This window comes from Pelophylax lessonae (genome assembly GCF_965119305.1).
Source record: "Pelophylax lessonae genome assembly, chromosome: 2".
Lineage (NCBI taxonomy): Eukaryota > Metazoa > Chordata > Amphibia > Anura > Ranidae > Pelophylax > Pelophylax lessonae.
The window spans coordinates 228,151,909-228,172,655 of record NC_138769.1 but is presented as its reverse complement, the minus strand read 5'-3'; positions in this window follow the sequence as shown (position 1 = coordinate 228,172,655).

Genomic DNA, 20,747 nt, shown 5'->3' with positions numbered 1-20,747 from the left:
GTACTGCATACGGCTTCCTGTGACCAGAGGACACCCTCCAGAGGATGGCTGCAGGATTGCTTTGACACATACAGCTTTTCAGTCTTCATGTTTAGTGAGTGTATATCACCTGCCTTGTTATCTGCAATAAATTGTCTGCACTTAGAGCGCTTCTCCCCTCTTCTTTTTGTGCAAAAGTTTTAGGGAGGTGTGAAGAAATGTATGAAAACGGAAAACATACAATATGTAAAAACATATAAATGTAATCAGTAGCGCAAGGATGGTGGTAACCTAACACCATCAATAGAGTAAACGGAACGTATGGGCAAACAATCCTTCTACTCAACAATCTCACATAAAATCACATTAATAAACAATAATCAATGAGAGTCCATCAAGGCATCGGAATGTCCATCTATAAATAGATGCATCCAAGAATGTGAACTTGATGGGATGTAAACTTGATAAGTGGATGTAATACGGGTCACCTCTTAACACCACCACCGTGCAAGCAAGGGGGAGTAGATAACACTCGCCAACACTGCCACTCTCGTGGTCAAGCAAACGCACTAGATGTCAGCAATATCCACCATAGACAATCCCGACTGGGTCACGGCGTCAACTTACTACACAATATCGCTGCAAGGAGTGATAGCGGACCCGAAAGGTGCTGCCGACCACGGCGTGGAGCCTGGAGAAGTCCCGAACGGTTCAGTATATCCTCCGCGATGTTTTCATGCTATTGTAACTATATTGAAATGTGTCTTTTTAAGTGGATGCAAAATAAAGTGTTTAGACGATATTGCACTAGTGGGGTTTGTGCTTTCTCTCCCACATGATCCGGAGTATATTGGTCCCCCTCATCCCTGTGAGCAGTCGGGATTGTCTATGGTGGATATTGCTGACATCTAGTGCGTTTGCTTGACCATGAGAGTGGCTGAGCCATTGGTGTTGGTGAGTGTGATCTACTCCCCCTTGCTTGCACGGTGGTGGTGTTAAGAGGTGACCCGTGTTACATCCACTTATCAAGTTTACATCCGATCAAGTTCACATTCTTGGATGCATCTATTTATGGATGGACATTTCAATGCCTTGACGGACTCTCATTGATTATTGTTTATCAATGTGATTTTATGTGAGATTGTTGAGTAGAAGGATTGTTTGCACATACGTTCCGTTTACTCTATTGATGGTGTGAGGTTACCACCATCCTTGCGCTACTGGTTACATTTATATGTTTTTACATATTGTTTGTTTTCCGTTTTCATACATATTATACTTCAAGTAGCAGCACTATGGATTAGCAGTTGGGTTGTCCTGAAGTGCTTAGGTTGTTCACTTTTTTCTTTGGGCAGGCCTTGTGAGCATTTTTATACAGGTGTGAAGAAATGTTGTCAAGTAGGAGTTTTTTCAGAAACATACATTTTAATTGTTTATTTTTATCAATTTACAAAATGCAAAGAGAGCTAACAGAAAGAAATTCTAAATCAAATCACTATTTGGTGTGACTACTCATTGGCATCAAGCCTGCATCAATTCTTACACTTGCACACTTTGTACACTTGCACAAAATCAGACATTTTGTAGGATTACTGTCAGATATATAATAAACCAGTTATTCCAAGCAGGTGCTAATGATCATCAATTTGATATGTAGGTTGAAACACAGTAAATAACTGAAACAAAAACCACTGTGTAGGAGCCTTAAAACTGGATGAGGAACAGCTAAACTCTGCTACTAAGGCTGAGTTTGTGGAATACAGTTTCATGTCACAGGTCATACATCATGGGAAGACAGCAATAAGACCCAGGGTAATTATACTGTATCAGCAAGGTCTCTCCCAGGCAAATATTTCAATGGAGACTGAGGATTCAAGATGTGGTGTTCAAGCTCTTTTGAAGAAGAACAAAGAAACTAGCAACATTGAGGACTGTAGAACCAGTGGTCGACCAAGGAAACTTAATGCAGCAGATGAAAGACACATCATGCTTACTTCCCTTTGACATTGGAAGATTTTCAGCAGTGCCATCAGTACAGAACTGGTGAAAAGCAGTGGGATCCAGGTACAAAAATCCACTGTCCAGAGACATCTATCTATAGGAATTGCAGCAAAAAGGCCATACCTCCAATGTGGAATCAAGACGGGTAAGTGGCTCAACTATACATGAAAACATTGGAATTGGGGAGCAGAAAAAAATTGCAGCAGGTGCTCTGGACTGATGAGGCTGGAGAGTGGGCCAAAGGGCTGGAAAGAGGTACAATAATGAGTGTCTGCTGGCAACAATGAAGCATTGTGGAGATTCCTTGCAGGTTTGGGGCTGCATTTCTGCAAATAGATTTGGAGATTTACAGTGTCTTCAATGCTGAAAAACATAGGCAGATACTTATCCATTATGCCATACCACCAAGGAGGAATGTTATTTGCCCCAAATGTATTCTGCAACAACACAATGACCACAAAATGTCATTAGGAACTATCTTCAATGTCAAGAAGAACAAAGAGTCCTGGAATTTATGGTTTGGCCCCCACAGACTCCTGATCTCAACATCATTGAGTCTGTCTGGGATTACATGAAGAGCCGGAACAATTTGAGGCAACCTTCATCCATAGAAGATGTGTGGTTAGCTCTCCAAGATATTTGGATCAACCTACTTGCCGAGAGCCTTCTAAAACTGTGTGTAAGTGTACCTAGAAGAATTGATTCTGTTTAGAAGGCAAAGGGTGGTCACACCAAATATTGATTTGATTTGGATTCCTCTTCTGTTCATTTAGTTTTCAATTTGTTAATTGATAAAAATAAACTATTAACATTTCTATTTCTGAAAATAATTCATAATTTACAGCATTTTTTAACATCTTCCTAAAACCTTTGCACAGTAAAGTATGTATTCCTGGATTAGGGCGTTTTATTCAAAACCTTTGGCACAAGTATAGGTGAATGGGGCACTGTCAGTCTCCCTTGAATAATTGCACCCGACAAGGGTATCCATTCTCACCATTGTGCTTTGCATTATCTCTAGAACCTCTCCTAGAAACAACCTGGACAAACCCAGAGATCCAGAGCAAAGATGTAGCTAGAAATGAATATAAGGTGGCAACCTTCGCCAATGATATAGTATTCTATGTGTAAAATCTTGGCAACTATCTTGGAAGATATGAAGAGATATCTAATTTGAGTATTAATTCTGAAAAATGAGAAATATTAAACATCTCCATCTTTTCAGCTAAATGTGGGGCCCTTAGACCGATGCTTTCATTTTAAACAAAATAGAAAGGGATAAAATGCTTGGGGATAATATTACCCCCTCTACCACTGGGCTTTATCAAAATATATATAGTCCCCTTGTTAATAGAGTTAGGCTGGGTACACAGGGGCCGAAAATTTACCAAAAACAATCCGTTTGGCAGGACCTGGATGACTTTTGGCCTGTGTGTACAGCTCCCTATCTGACAGAAGCCAGTCTCACAACAGGTTTATGTTGATTGAGCATGCTGGAAAACCAGCATCTGATCAGTGCTTGCAGGCGGGCAGTCCCCTTGTCAGAACACAATAGCTCAGCAGGGGAAATCGCCGCACTAACATTGGATGTGTTAGTACAGCGATCTGTAAGTTTTGTTTTCGCTCAGCCTGGATCCTGGCATGGTTTGGGTAGATATGTATTCAGGAGAATAGGGATGTGGACTCAGTATTCTGAATGCTCCCCCTGTTGCCTTTTCTGTTTGAGAGACCTGTATAATTGGGTGAAAGTACCATGATACTACTATTAGCGTTGTCTAAGGGGGTATGCATCTATTAGAATACAAGGTCAGTAACCACTTGAGCAACTGAGTATGTTACCTGTGTTATCCTGTCTGAATAAAGCTACCCTAATGCTGCAGCTCCTGAAACCTGATTGACAATGTGTTAGCTACAGTTTGAATTCAGTGACTGATAAGCAAAAAATCTGTATATGTATGGGTTTCAATATGAATGTTCTAATTTGAAATAACCACAAGATGGCAATAAAGCGAGTCTTGAACTATGTCACCAGATATTTCCTGGGGGAGTCATTCTAGAGCCTTTAAAAAGGAATAGAAATGGGGAGTCATCCTACGCTGAAGAAGCCCACGTGACTTGTGGATGAAACACATTGGTGCTATTGCCCACACATGCTCGCCATCCCGGCCATGCTATGGCGATGTTAACAGCAAGCGGCCTGACACCAACATGCTGACCGGAAGGAAGCAACTAGATGGGCGAGCCTCGCATGACAGTCTTAACTCAAGTCACCACTTCTGGGTGAAAGCCAGGAGTGAAGGAAAACACAGCATAAAGCTAAACAGCAATACAGCACACTACGTTGGAGGAACAGAAACACAGCATCCACTGATACCCCACAGCATAAGGAAGCGTGAGTCTCCACGAGTAAGGCAAATACATACAGTATCTCACAAAAGTGAGTACACCCCTCACATTTTTGTAAATATTTCATTATATCTTTTCATGTGACAACACTGAAGAAATTATACTTTGCTACAATGTAAAGTAGTGAGCATACAGCTTGAAAAACAGTGTAAATGTGCTGTCCCCTCAAAATAACTCAACACACTCATGTCTAAACCTCTGGCAACAAATCGAGTACACCCCTAAGTGAAAATTTCAAAATTGGGCCCAATTAGCCATTTTCTCTTCCCGGTGTCATGTGACTCATTGGTTTTACAAGGTCTCAGGTGTGAATGGGGAGCAGGTGTGTTAAATTTGGTGTTATCGCTCTCACTCTCTCATACTGGTCACTGGAAGTACAACATGGCACCTCATGCCAAAGAACTCTCTGAGGATCTGAAAAAAAGAAGTGTTGCTCTACATAAAGATGGCCTAGGCTATAAGAAGATTGCCAAGACTCTAAAACTGAGCTGCAGGATGGTGGCCAAGACCATATAGTGGTTTAACAGGATAGGTTCCACTCAGAACAGGCCTCGCCAGGGTCGAACAAAGAAGTTGAGTGCACGTGCTCAGCGTCATATCCAGAGGTTGCCTTTGGGAAATAGACATAGGAGTGCTGCCAGCATTGCTGCAGAGGATGAAGGGGTGGAGGATCAGCCTGTCAGTGATCAGACCATACGCTACACACTGCATCAAATATGGTCTGTATGGCTGTCGTCCCAGAAGGAAGCCTCTTCTAAAGATGATGCACAAGAAAGCCCGCTAACAGTTTACTGAAGACAAGCAGACTAAGGACATGGATTACTGGAACCATGTCCTGTGGTCTGATGAGACCACTAAAAACTAATTTGGTTCAGATGGTGTCAAGCGAGTGTGGCGGCAACCAGTACAAAGACAAGTGTGTTTTGCCTACAGTCAAGCATGGTGGTGGGAGTCTCATGGTCTGGGGCTGCATGAGAGCTGCCGACACTGGGGAGCTACAGTTCATTGAGGAAACCATGAATGCCAACATGTACTGTGACATACTGAAGCAGAGCATGATCCCCTCCCTTTGGAGACTGGGTATTACAGCATGATAATGACCCCAAATACACCTCCAAGAGCACCACTGCCTTGCTAAAGAAGCTGAGGGTAAAGGTGACGGACTGGCCAAGCATGTCTCCATATCTAAACCCTATTGAGCATCTGTGGGGCATCCTCAAACGGAAGGTGGAGAAGTGCAAGGTCTCTAACATCCACTAGCTCCATGATGTCATCATGGAGGAGTGGAAAAGGACTCCAGTGGCAACCTGTGAAGCTCTGGCGAACTCCATGCCCAAGAGGGTTAAGGCAGTGCTGGAAAATAATGATGGCCACACAAAATATTGACACTTTGGGCCCAATGTGGATATTTTCATTTAGGGGTGTACTCACTTTTGTTGCCAGCAATTTTGACATTAATGGCTGTGTGGGGAGTTATTTTGAGGGGACAGCAAATTTACACTGTTATACAAGCTGTACACTCACTACTTTACATTGTAGCAAAGTGTCATTTCTTCAGTGTTGTCACATGAAAAGATATAATAAAATAAAATATTTACATAAATGTGAGGGGTGTACTCACTTTTGTGAGATACTGTATATTGAGAAGCACTTATATTGTACATTGCAAACCAGTAAATGTGAGTTGGGAGGTGCCATTTATTTACCTATAGCTTATGCTGCTGCACTATCGCTTATTCTGCTTATAAGGCTCAGGTGAAGTATTCCTTTGCTATATTGCATTTGAGGAGCTAGGAACATTGGGGGCTGCTGCTACAGCCGATCACAGATCATGGTAAGGGCCAATCACATCAGTCCTTTACCATGTGATCAGCTGATCACAGTGTAAACAGACTTGCCGGTTATAGGCAGTACTTTCCTCATGCGCTGTCACAGCATGAGGAGAGGAGAGCCAGTAACCGCCAATCCTGACAGGGGACATGTAAATAGATAATCAGGGCACTGATCATCAGTGCCCTGATTATCAGTGCAGCCTAATCAGTTCCCATCAATGCCAACAATCAGTACCCATCAGTACTACCCGTCAGTGCTGCTCTTCATTGCCCATCAGTGCCACCTATCAGTGCCACCTATCAGTACCACCTTTCAGTGCCATCTATCAGTGCCGCCTATCAGTGTCACCTCATCAGTGCCCATCAGTAACGCCTCATTAGTATACATCAGTGCCGCCTATCAGTGCCCATCAGTGCAGTCTATCAGTGCCCATCAGTGCAGCCTATCAGTGCCCATCAGTGCAGCCTCATCAGCGCACATCAGTGTAGGAAAAAAATTACTTATTTGCAAAATTTTATAACAGAGTTTAAAAAAAGGTTGTTTTTTCTGTATTTTTCATTTGTTTAGCAAAAATGAAAAACCCAGTGGTGAATAAATACCACCAAAAGAAAGCTCTATCTGCCACAAAAAAAAATGATAAAAAGTTCATATGGGTACAGTATTACATTATTTGTAAAAGAAAAATTGAAAACTATTATCCTTTTCCTTAACCTCCCTGGCGGTATGATTATGTCAGGAATTATGTACCAAAAGCGGTACAATTTTTTGATATTTATAATTTATAATATATATATATATATATATATATATATATATATATATATATATTATAAAATATAAAATATATTATAAAATATAAATATTATAATATTATAATATATATCTAATATATATAATATATATTAATAATATAATTTATAATTTACAATTTATAATATTTGATATTTTTCTGATACTAAGGTGATAGAGTGTAATCCTCTCAGATTACACTGTATCACCTCCTTTTTATGTGTTTGTGTTTTGTGCAACTTTTGAATTTCCCTCCCAGTTCCACTCCCATGCACCATTGCTGCTGCAGGGAACGGAACCAGGAAGTCATCAGAGAGACGGACGAGCGGCGGGGATCTCGGCGGCGATCACAGCAATGGGAGATCATCGCTGGATTGCCAGGAGAAGGTAAGGAACCCCCGCTGCAGGCTTTGCACATCTACCCCGAGCGTGACTCGGGGATACCGATCCTAGCATGAAAAAAACACCCCGAGTCACGCTCGGGGTTACCGCTAAGGGAGTTAAACTTCACAATTATGTGCCACTTTGTGTTGGTCTATCACATAAAATCCCCAATAAAATGCATTTATGTTTTTGGTTGTAACATTACAAAATGTGGAAAATATCTTAGGCACTGTATGTCACAGGTTTGCATTATAATAGCATTGACTTCTTTTTCAGCTCTCTGTAGTAAGTCTCATATAATTTTAAATCTGCAAAGGAAGTTGATGCTGAAAGATGTCCCTCTGCCAGGTGTTGTGGTCATAGGTCTGAACAAGAAGCAGATAGTTTATATAACCTGATGTAAAGCTGTCCATAGACAGATTAAAATTTCAACAGGAATCAGGCAAGTTTCGATTCATCTATGGGTAGGCCGATCCATCAATCCAACTTCATTACAACCAGCCAATCAGTTTTTTTCATACGATCACTGTTCACTGTATTCTGATGGTGGGGAAACCTCCCACTGTTAGAATACAATTGTGCAGCAGGAGCGATCCCCCTTTGACACTAATTGTGTTGATAGGGGGAATCAGACACATTTTTTTCCCTCAACCCATTGTTGAGATAAAAAAAACTGCATAATCTAAGGCCAGCCCAACTGTCACTAACTGTGGAACCTGCTCTGATGGTCTGAAAAGACTCAGGATCCCCCCTCACGCAGGACCACCCAACATATATTAGTTGTAATGCCCCCCAGCCAAATCCTCCCTTGATTATTTTATATACATACATTCAGTGCCTTGCGAAAGTATTCAGCCCCCTTGAACTTTTCGACCTTTTGCCACATTTCAGGCTTCAAAAATAAAGATATAAAACTGTAAATTTTTGTGAAGAATCAACAACAAGTGGAACACAATCATGAAGTGGAACGAAATTTATTGGATATTTCAAACTTTGTTAACAAATAAAGAACTGAAAAATTGGGCGTGCAAAATTATTCAGCCCCTTTACTTTCAGTGCAACAAACTCTCTCCAGAAGTTCAGTGAGGATCTCTGAATGATCCAATGTTGACCTAAATGACTAATGATGATAAATAGAATCCACCTGTGTGTAATCAAGTCTCCGTATAAATGCACCTGCACTGTCATAGTCTCAGAGGTCAGTTTAAAGCACAGAGAGCATCATGAAGAACAAGGAACACACCAGGCAGGTCCGAGATACTGTAGTGGAGAAGTTTAAAGCCGGATTTGGATACAAAAATATTTCCCAAGCTTTAAACATCCCAAGGAGCACTGTGCAAGCGATAATATCTACGAAGACCTGGCCGTCCCTCTAAAATTTCAGCTCATACAAGGAGAAGACTGATCAGAGATGCAGCCAAGAGGCCCATGATCACTCTGGATGAACTGCAGAGATCTAAAGCTGAGGTGGGAGACTCTGTCCATAGGACAACAATCAGTCGTATACTGCACAAATCTGGCCTTTATGGAAGAGTGGCAAGAAGAAAGCCATTTCTTAAAGATATCCATAAAAAGTGTAGTTTAAAGTTTGCCACAAGCCACCTGGGAGACACACCAAACATGTGGAAGAAGGTGCTCTGGTCAGATGAAACCAAAATCAAACTTTTTGGCAACATGCAAAACGTTATGTTTGGCGTAAAAGCAACACAGCTCATCACCCTGAACACACCATCCCCACTGTCAAACATGGTGGTGGCAGCATCATGGTTTTGGCCTGCTTTTCTTCAGCAGGGACAGGGAAGATGGTTAAAATTGATGGGAAGATGGATGGAGCCAAATACAGGACCATTCTGGAAGAAAACCTGATGGAGTCTGCAAAAGACCTGAGACTGGGACGGAGATTTGTCTTCCAACAAGACAATGATCCAAAACATAAAGCAAAATCTACAATGGAATGGTTCACAAATAAACATATCCAGGTGTTAGAATGGCTAAGTCAAAGTCTAGACCTGAATCCAATCGAGAATTTGTGGAAAGAACTGAAAACTGCTGTTCACAAACGCTCTCCATCCAACCTCACTGAGCTCGAGCTGTTTTGCAAGGAGGAATGGGCAAAAATTTCAGTCTCTCAATGTGCAAAACTGATAGAGACATACCCCAAGCGACTTACAGCTGTAATCGCAGCAAAAGGTGGCGCTACAAAGTATTAACTTAAGGGGGCTGAATAATTTTGCACGCCCAATTTTTCAGTTTTTTATTTGTTAAAAAAGTTTGAAATATCCAATAAATTTCGTTCCACTTCATGATTGTGTCCCACTTGTTGCTGATTAGAAAAAAGAGAGGGTGCCCTTGGGGTGGGACTTTGAATGAGGTATGTACATTTAGTGACCATAGTACAAAGATGGTAGAAAAATATGACAAATTTTATTGATGTAGTTGCATATGAATAATGACAACAATAAAACAACAATACAATAGGCATGCGGCATAATAGCATCAACAATACACATAAATAACAATATCAATAAAAATATGGGTTGCACTCATATATTGTAGTAACTCGACGCGTTTCGTGAGTCTTCAGTAAGCTCACTCATCAGGAGTATATATGAGATAAATTGTCTAAAAGTGAATGAGACAGTAAACAACATGTTACTATATATGGTTGAGGAGTGTGATATTGTAACATCTGTACATGAACAGAAATCAAAAAGATCACACTCACACATGACCCAAAGATGGATGGTGGATGCGTGCTCTCACGATGCGGGGGCTGCCATGGTCTAACCCGGGAGCTGACAGGACTTGAACCATTGGCGAACACGTTGGGGAGACAGGAGAGGAAACAAGATTGTGGAAAGTGAAGCTTCTGCTTGATAGCGAAGTATGGGCTGAAAATAAATGAATATGCATCTCAATGGAGTATATAATTAAATTGTTTGTATCACTAAGTGATATCCAAAGGATCAAGATAAGTATAATTGTATAATGAACTGCATAGAGAGTCAGTCCAAGCAAATATTGTATGAAGCAGGGACCAGTTGCCTCTAGAAATATAGAAGGATCAAGATAAATATAATTGTATAATAAACTGCATAATGAGTCAGTCCAAACAAATATTGTATGAAGCAGGTACCAGTTGCCTCTAGAAATATAGATTATATTGTATGTAGTTCAAAATTAGATTTCAAAGGTAAGATACTATATCCACTTAGTGATACATAAAAAGTGAATGGGGTGTGGTAAAAAAAAGGTGAAAAGAATTGAATGATATATGAGAAGCAGAATGGAACACAAAATAAATGGTGATGAGTGATAATAAAAAACATGTGGTGATTAGTGAATCCACTTGGGAATGGGTGAGAAAGACAAGGAAGGATCCTTTTTGAACTACATACAATATAAGCTATATTTCTAGAGGCAACTGGTACCTGCTTCATACAATATTTGTTTGGACTGACTCATTATGCAGTTTATTATACAATTATATTTATCTTGATCCTTCTATATTTCTAGAGGCAACTGGTCCCTGCTTCATACAATATTTGCTTGGACTGACTCTCTATGCAGTTCATTATACAATTATACTTATCTTGATCCTTTGGATATCACTTAGTGATACAAACAATTTAATTATATACTCCATTGAGATGCATATTCATTTATTTTCAGCCCATACTTCGCTATCAAGCAGAAGCTTCACTTTCCACAATCTTGTTTCCTCTCCTGTCTCCCCAACGTGTTCGCCAATGGTTCAAGTCCTGTCAGCTCCCGGGTTAGACCATGGCAGCCCCCGCATCGTGAGAGCACGCATCCACCATCCATCTTTGGGTCATGTGTGAGTGTGATCTTTTTGATTTCTGTTCATGTACAGATGTTACAATATCACACTCCTCAACCATATATAGTAACATGTTGTTTACTGTCTCATTCACTTTTAGACAATTTATCTCATATATACTCCTGATGAGTGAGCTTATTGAAGACTCACGAAACGCGTCGAGTTACTACAATATATGAGTGCAACCCATATTTTTATCGATATTGTTATTTATGTGTATTGTTGATGCTATTATGCCGCATGCCCATTGTATTGTTGTTTTATTGTTGTCATTATTCATATGCAACTACATCAATAAAATTTGTCATATTTTTCTACCATCTTTGTACTATGGTCACTAAATGTACATACCTCATTCAAAGTCCCACCCCAAGGGCACCCCTCTCTTTTTTCTAGTATGAATCGGGATGGAGGTATTTACATGGAACCATGTGAGACCATTTCTTTTGCTTACTTTCACTTGTTGTTGATTCTTCACAAAAAATTACAGTTTTATATCTTTATGTTTGAAGCCTGAAATGTGGCAAAAGGTTGAAAAGTTCAAGGGGGCCGAATACTTTCGCAAGGCACTGTAGGTATATTTTAGGTTGGTCCCTTCCTGAACAATAAAACGGTTTTGTGAACATATATTGTAGAAAAAGAGACCATTCTATAATACTTTGATAAATGTCCCCCATACCATATGTGAATTATACAATATAACAGCATAACGTTACATTTCATGGAATAATATTGTACCAATTTTTACATTTCTAGAGTCTGACCTATAGCAAAAACTGAAATTTAAATATTCGCTGGGACACAAGCTTTAGGCCTCATGTACACTACCACTGACAAACAGACATTTTGGAGCAGTTGGCCGTTTTTTCAGCAGCTCCTGAACTCTCCAATATGTTATCTTAAATGAAGATTCTGTAACCCAAATCAAACCCTAATAAATAAAACAGATTACTATCAGATTACAAAACTGAAAATGCACAGTTTTGCTTACGATCAATAAAACGAGTCTATTACTCAAAGTGCCTTACAAAAATAACATTTGTCTTTTTTATATTCTTACAAAACACAAATTACATGTTGGGAGGCATTTTAGATCTCCAGTTTCTGTGTTATTGACCCTTAAAGCGGAAAAGAGCAGAAACGAGTACATGGTAGATTTTTATATATGTAGTGTGCAATGGAAGTCAATCATGAAGCACACATGTGAGAATATAGTCCCGGAGAATGATGGATATGTCACTGACAGAGTGCATGGCTCATATGTCTCATGGAAATATCATAAATCAGTGGTGTCACAGCTGCAAGGTTGATCAGGGCTAAACACGAACGTGGTGTTTACCGAATGATGAAACAGTATTAGAGATATTAATGGTGAGCGAGGCATCATTACAGAGTGTGAAAAATATAATGCTTGAACAAGTGGTGCCCATTTATCTTTTTGTCTCTCCTATCACCAAAGGAGAGAATAGTAACCATTTCCAAACTCAATCATCTTACAGTTAGTTATGAAATCACATTGTAAATTTAAAATTTACAATATCATTTTGGTCAATATGTAACAGAGATTGATAATTAATTTTTCTAATGACCACCTTATCTACTCAGTTAACACTAGCACAGTTATTAACACAGATGGTCAAATAGTTTTATGCATGCTAGGTTTGAAGGTTGTTTTTTTTGCATTTTAACTCAGATGTATAATGTATTTTGATCCATTTGTTAAAAAAAAAAAAAATGTATTTTACATTTAATTTTAATTGTATTATTTACCATATAAAAGCAGAAATTAGCATAGTTATTTTGGCTGTAAAATTTTCTTCAATTGTCATGTTGATGTGAAACTCAAAAAAAGATCTAGACGAGCTGATTTAGCCTGATTTAGGTTTAGCCTTTCATGTAAAAACATAGATGGGTCCCTGCTGTTATTTTTACAGTGCTTGCAGAATCTTTGGTCTTATACTTTAACTGCATGTATAAATAAAATTGCATTTCCGTTCAGATAAATGATTGGTTACATCACTATTAAGGACTATCTTTTATCTGCCAAAAAATGCTGATAATGGAGGAGATTCTGTTGTTCACAGGAGATTGGAAGAAAACAGAAACACCTCTATGTTATTACATAAGGGGTCAGGTGTCTGATGAACAGCTTTTATAAGACATGGCCTTCTAAATCGGGCTTATGCTGCCAGCTAGAGCAGCAGGTTTTTATTTTCTCCTTCAGCAAAATAATACTTGCTCTCTGCACAAATGCAATTGTATGATGTCAGCCATACTCACTGTCTCATGTCTGGAATCTAGTTTACTAAGCAAAAGTCCAGATTTTATATTACCCACAGAACACTAATGCCAATAGGTGCCATAATTGAAAGGGAGGTGGGGGTTTCTACTACAATATAGTTGCCTGCTGTCCTTTTTTTTTTTTTTAACGATTGCTCAAGCGTTGTGTCTCCTGACAGATTTTTAAAGCGGAGTTCCGGCCACAGAATAAAAATTTCAATGAACATACCCAATCGATAGCCTCTGATCTGTCCCGGTTCGCACTTACCTTTTAGAAGAAATGCTTACTTTTAAAATTTCTTCTCCAAGGCTGCCATCTCAGGTGTGGGCAGCTTGAAGCCAGCGCGATCCTCTTCTGCGTCCTCTTCCATTCTCTTCGGTCCCACGATGCACTGCGCCGGCCCCGCCGTCACTTCAGGGTCTGCAGTGTCATCCCTGCACAGCTTCTGGGCATGCCCAGAAGCTGTTTAGCAAGGTATGACGCACCTACACCGGAACTGACGTCGGGGCCGGTGCAGGCGCATTGATTCCTGGGAGCGATGACTTTCAGCTCCCAGGAATCACTGCAAAGCGGAAGTGACGGCACGGGCCGCGGCCGAGGAAGGAGGAAGTGGATGGTAAGGTGAGTATATTATCCTCTCTAATAAGGTAAGTTAGCAAAAAAAAAGCCAGGAATATCCTATTCTTGCTCAGGTAAGGATAAGGAAGCGGATGCCATAAAATCTACAGGCATGATTTTGTGGCTGGAACTCCGCTTTAAGTTCTTGCCCAGGTGCTGTAGCTTCTTCCACGAGGATATGGTTGGGAGTCTACAGCCAAGTTTTACTTTGCAGCATTACATTTCCCCTTTTTTTCACCAGTTTTTTTGGGTCTACTGACAGTTCATAAAAATCATCCATTAACAATCCACTCCAGTTAAACCCCAGGTGCTTTACCTGGAGTCAGGGCCGGCCCTACCATGGGTCCGGCTGGGTCCATTGGACCCAGGCAGCACTTTAAGAGAGGCGGGAAAATGATAGCCAAGATTTTTTTTGTAACAGTTTTGTGTGCTATTACATTACAGGCGAAATTTCCCCATCTCATACTGCTGCCCATACTGCAAACTGATGAGTATGAGGAGGCGGAGTGTTTCCTCTGAGGAACGGCCCTCGTGTGATCGTGGTGTGCCCAATTACATCAGACATCAGCACACTCCATCTCATGCAGGGCAGGCTGGATCTTCTTGGGCAGTGGCCATGGCAGACACAGGAGTGACAGGAGGTCTGAGGACAGACGGTGGGTGTTTGGGGGTGAGTTATGGAAGAAGATAACAGTATACTGAATTTAATATTTTCTAAATTTTATATTTATATAAAATAATAGATGTGGGGGCTTTTTGTTGGGGGGCGTGATTTCTTTTTTCAGGGAGTGGGGAGCAGCATTTATTTCTCGAACCCAGGCAGCATGTCTTGGGCCAGCAATCCCTGGAGTCCCACCTTGACCTTTTAGGGCTAATTCACACCAGTCGCTGCTTTACAATCGCTGGCTCACTGCAGTGCAGATACGCCGATCCAAAAGCTTTGCACTGTTCACTTTTCTTTTTTAAATTAACTTTATTGAAGTGTCACACAGACATTTCATTAGTTTCAATTGGCCACCACACAGTGCAAGGCAGTGGATAGTCTTGAACTGTGCTGCACGGTAAAAAAAGAGCTGCATGTAGCCCCTTTTTTTTTTTTTTATCGCATGCCCCTATAATACAGTGGTATAAACCGGGCACACAGGAGACAAGGCAAGGCATTTTGCCTAGTCATGCAGGGGCACTGTACTTAGATAGCCACAGTCCCATTGCATCTGGTGTAAATTAATCCTTAATTGCAAGTTACTTTTTACTTTACCCTTATTTTAAGAATATAATTTTATAAAAATGTCCTCAGTTATTAAAGTGGAAGTAAAACTTCCTATCGTTTTCAGCCAAGGAAGCTGTCATCTTGGCCTCTGTTTGATCTTTCACCTGCCATGATGCTGCACATGTGATCAGTTTAGACACCATAAAGCAAAAAGAAATGACCGCACTTCCGATGAAGATCAAAAAGGGAGTGTGTTTATTCCACATCAAACAATCGGCAAAATATAATACATACACGCTGTGAGTGCAGGACAGGAAAGGTAGACGCGTTTTACGACTAGATGTGTCGCTTACTCATTACCAAGTCCACTGTCGGTCATTTCTTTTTGCTTTATGTGGCTTTGGATCACGGATCCGACTGGCACCTGATTCCTGTCTCACCTGGAGCAGTCTCCCCAGTTTGGACTCTATCAGTTTAGACACGAGCCATTGGATTGTTCGACAGTTTGGTTGAGAGAACAAGCAATCAGACAGTTACATTCCTGGCACATGCTTTACTTCTTTAAATTGCATTTGGAACACTATTCATTGTTTCACAATTGTAATTATCATTTATTGATGGATATACAATCTACATACCATGTAGTAAATAATGTGAGAATATAACCTGCTTTTTTCAGCTGCATTTGGAAAACATTGATGCAAATACAAATATACATTTTTGTTTAATTATTCCTATGTTTTTACAGTTCTCCCATGACAACAAGGAAAATATGCTTATATCAGTTTGTTATCTCTTGATTGCATGGTATTTACTGGTTAAAAAGATTCTGATTTACTAATTCTGAAGTAAGATGCTAACAGCATGTAATGGAAGTTGCACATCTTACATGTAGTTTCATAAAGTATGGTTCATTATAATCCAAAGACGGCACATGTTATGAAGCTACATGATATGCCATAAGGGTATGACACTAATTGCAGTTAGAATGTAAACAATTCACATTGTGCTCTATATCATCTATCAGTCACCCTTGGTTACAGTGACAGCCACCAGTGGTTACAGTTTATGTATATTGCGTTAATTATTTAAAAAGCCACTATTGAATAATCAGGAAAACTCATTAAATCCTTTCCAGTAGTTTGTATTCTGCAATAATTTAAACTTGCAGTTTAATGTGCTTATATTTTGCCTTCCCTGGTTCCTCCACCCCTTTCTCCATCAACATTTGAATGACTTTTTAAAATAAAAGCTTACTAATTTCATGGCATAAAAAGAACTGAAATCCAGTGATTGAAAGGGGCTGACCAGGGACAGTTAACAACTTCCCGTCGGCACATTGCCTATTTACGTCGGCAGTGTGGCTCTCCCAGGCAAAATCACATTAATAGGCGTCATCTGCCTGGGAGGATACTAGGGGGAGAGTGCGTGCCGCCCCCGATCGTCAGCGTGGAAGCCAGTGCGGGTGTCTGGCGGCTCCGATTGCCGCCTGACACCGGCAATCTTTCCCCGCTGACAGAGAAGGACGGGCGGCTGATGTAAACACAGCCGTCCGTCCTTCTCCCTGCAATGATCACAGAGACCATACAATCCTGCTATATAGGATCGCATGTCTCTATGATCATTTCAAAAGTCCAACCCCCCCACTGTTAGAATCACTCCCCTAGGGTCACATTTAACCCCTTGATCACCAAAAGTATTAACCCCGTCCCTGCCAATGGCATTATTACAGTAACAGTGCATATTTTTAGCACTGATTACTGTAGTAATGTCACTGGTACCCCCAAAAGTGTTGAAAGTGTCAGTTAGGGGTCCGATCTGTCTGCCGCAATGTCGCAAGTCCCGCAAAAAATCACAGATCGCCGCCATTACTAGTAAAAAAAAAACAATAAAAATTCCCGTAGTTAGTAAACGCAAAAACTTTTGCGCAAACCAATCAAAATATCATTGCAATTTTTATTACCAAAAATATGTAGCAGAAAACAAATTGGCCTAAAATGTTAAAAAATTTGAATTTTTAAAATTTTTTTGGGGGAATGTTATATAGCAGAATGTGAAAAATATTGTTTTTTTTTCAGAGTTGTCGCTATTTTTTTGTTCATAGCGCAAAAAATAAAAATCGCACATGTGATCAAATACCACCAAAAGAAAGCTCTATTTGTGGGAAAAAAAGGACATCAATTTTATTTGGGTACAGCATCGCTCGACCGCGCAATGGTCCGTTAAAATAACGCAGTGCCGAATCGCAAAATAGGGCCTGGTCTTTAAGCAGGAAAATCTTCCGGTCTTAAAGTGGTTAAAAACTGGAGAGAAAAGTGCTAGATGATGGAAAAATCCTCCATCCAAAAAATTAGGCAGACTATATTAGACTCGCTGCGGCTTTTAGGCCCTATTACATAGTTACATAGTTACATACTGTAGTTAGTGAGATTGAAAAAAGACATCCGTCCATCAAGTTCAACCTATTAACCTATTCACACCTAAGCGTAGTGCAGCACATTTTTTTTTTTTTTTCAGCTTTATTGAGTTTTTTTTTGTGGAGCGTTTTTTGAGCGGCACCATTCATTTAAATGGGCCTCCCTCCACTCCAAAAACACTTAAAAGAAAAAAAATCTTGGCACAGAGCCAGGAGCATTTGGTGTTGTGATTTTTGCCACGATTTTAGTCGCTCAACAATTACAGCAAAATCACATGTGCGTTTGGGGTGCCATTAAAAAATAATGGAATCGCAAATGCATTCTGGGTTTTGCTGTGGTTCTGGAATCGCCTGGGTATGAACAAAGCCTATCTGTACACTGTAAAAAGCTCAGAGTGTGAAGTGAAACCAGAGCATGCAATTTCAGTACAGGAAAGGACTGAAAATAAGGCTGGAGTTCAGTTTAAATGTAAAGGAAATGTATAAAAATCAATAATGTACAAATAATAAAAAAAATACATATTTTCATTTAAAACATGGTAATGTATCTCACTTTTCCCTTGCCCACCATTTTTCCCCTTTCCCTATCCCATACCCCCTTCACCCCTCTTCTCTTTTTTAGGACCAAAAATTGATGCACATTGTCACGGCTTGGTACCGTTCATTATTTTTTGTCTTTATTATATTCTACTTTGTCAGACGTCTCGTAAACTTTACTGACCATTCATACCAACCCTTTGTAGTTCTATTTGCAGGTTCTACTTAGCTTTGGTTCACAAAATTAAGCTCTTTACCTTGTTGACTGTATTGATGTTTTTCGGCACACCAGCCGCTTGCTGTTTACTTTTAATTGTCATTTGTTGAACATCTCTAAATAAAAGAAATAAAAGTAAATAAATAAAACATCTTAATGTAATGGCATTGTTTAATCCAAAAAGTCATAAAATGTAATGTATTGAGAAAATGTCCACTTTAATATTTGTCAGACATAAATCTTCATTACATAAAATATTTATGAATACATTCAAGTCAACCATTCACTATCTAGTTCTTCACTGGAAGTAATGTAGATGTGCTTTTATTTCCACTATTTCAGTTCCTTCCATCAACGGTTTTGAAACGTCATACCTGCCTGTTGATCCGTAAGATACATTCATGGAATATGTTGACAAGGAAACATTCGGGGGCAAATTTTGAAAAACAGACAGATTCATTTCAAGGTTTGTTGGTTTTTATGTTATAATAGTTCCAGTTGTTAAAGCTCTTAAGACGGAGTTCCATCCGATTTTGTGTTTATTAAAAGTCAGCAGCTACAAAAAGTGTAGCTGCTGACTTTTAATAAACACACACTCACCTGTCCAGTGATGCGGCCGGCAGGAGCCTCGGTTCTCCCCCTCTCCTCCCCGCGGTGCCGGCATCTCTAGTGTGGGCATCCGGCTGTTACAGCTTGCGGCTTCACAGCCAGGTGCGCACTGCACATGCGCAAGTCGCAGGTCGCGCTGCGCGTCCTGAGTGGGACGGAGGGGGAGAGGAGAACATCCGCCCGAGCCGCCTAGGCAGCCTGAGCAGAAGTGGGAGCTGTCACCTTTCAAATCTAGGTACCCTGCCCCCCCCCCCAAAAAAAAATGACATGCCAAATGTGGCATGTCAGGGGGTCAGGAGGCCTTAAAGCAGAAGTTCCATTTTTGGGTGGAACTCCGCTTTAAACTCTTAAAGTGGAACAACATGTTATAAATTTGGCATTAGAACTGATTTGCAAGTGGTACAATGGAAGATTTGTTACCAGTGCATGTGTTCTAACTTGATCTTCTTGTATGCAATTTGCTGATTACATATTTGTTGGGAAAGCTGCTTCATTGTTTTGTTTTTGTTTTTTTGTTTTTTTTTAAGAACTGCAAGGAACCAATATAGACGTAGTTGGCGGGAAGCAAATCTCATGAATTTTTTGTGTGGTTGGCCATCTGTGCACAGCAATGATCCCATTTATATACTGTATGTGCTTGTACATTTACAATTTATTTACAGTATATGGAAAGGAATGATTCAATAGTTCACAGAAGACAATGCAGTCAGTGATTATTTTAGACCCTGATAAATAAACCAGTGAGCAACTTTATTCCATTGCATACTGTATATAGTACACAAAGGAGTTCACAATGGATTGCTCCTAATACACTCTTTCAGATATTATCAGGTCGGGTCGCCAGCGGCACGCATGCATGCAAAAGACCTGGAAGTGCAAAATCACGTACCTGTATGTGATTTTGCGCAGAAGAGCCACCGCCCCGCAGTAAATGTTCATGGGGCAGTTGGCAAGGAGTTAGGCAACTGTAAATATTGGACATTCTAATGCCTCACAGCTGAGGACCATAGGGCAACTCTCTTTGACATCTGGTTACTCTGCACCCTCTTGGTACCTAGTGCAGGAGGACACTCTTCTCTAAGCTCCTGGGGGCAGGGGAATAGCCAGTATATGAGACCCTATGAAAGCACTCTTAGTCCAAGCAACCTTATATCCCAAAAGCACACAGTCACCAGGATCATTACTCACAAGTCCCCAGGGCACTTGCCAAATTCCAGCCTTCTCAGAACATAGTCCAGTGAGTGAGACAGTCCCTTTGGTGAAGTCCTGCAGTCAGTTCCAGATCTCAGCTCTGCCTCTGCTGCTCCTCCAGAACAGTAGCACAGTAAACAGGCTGCTACAGGGGCAATAGCCCCCGAAGGTTTGGAACTCTCCTTGCTGGGAAAATAAAACAGCGCTCCAGGGCTCCAGAATATTTGCCAGCTTTTTAGCCACCATCTGGGCACACCTCCACATGAATTGGCTGGGCCCTGGTCAATAATCAGGCTGGTTATTTGATTTATCCCTCCCTAAACTCTAAAAACTTCTTCTAGAGGCAGAGGGAAGCAATCAAACTCCTAGCCTAGACACAGCCCAGCGAGTAAGATAGTCCCTTTGGTGAAGTCCTGCAGTCACAGGTTCCAGATC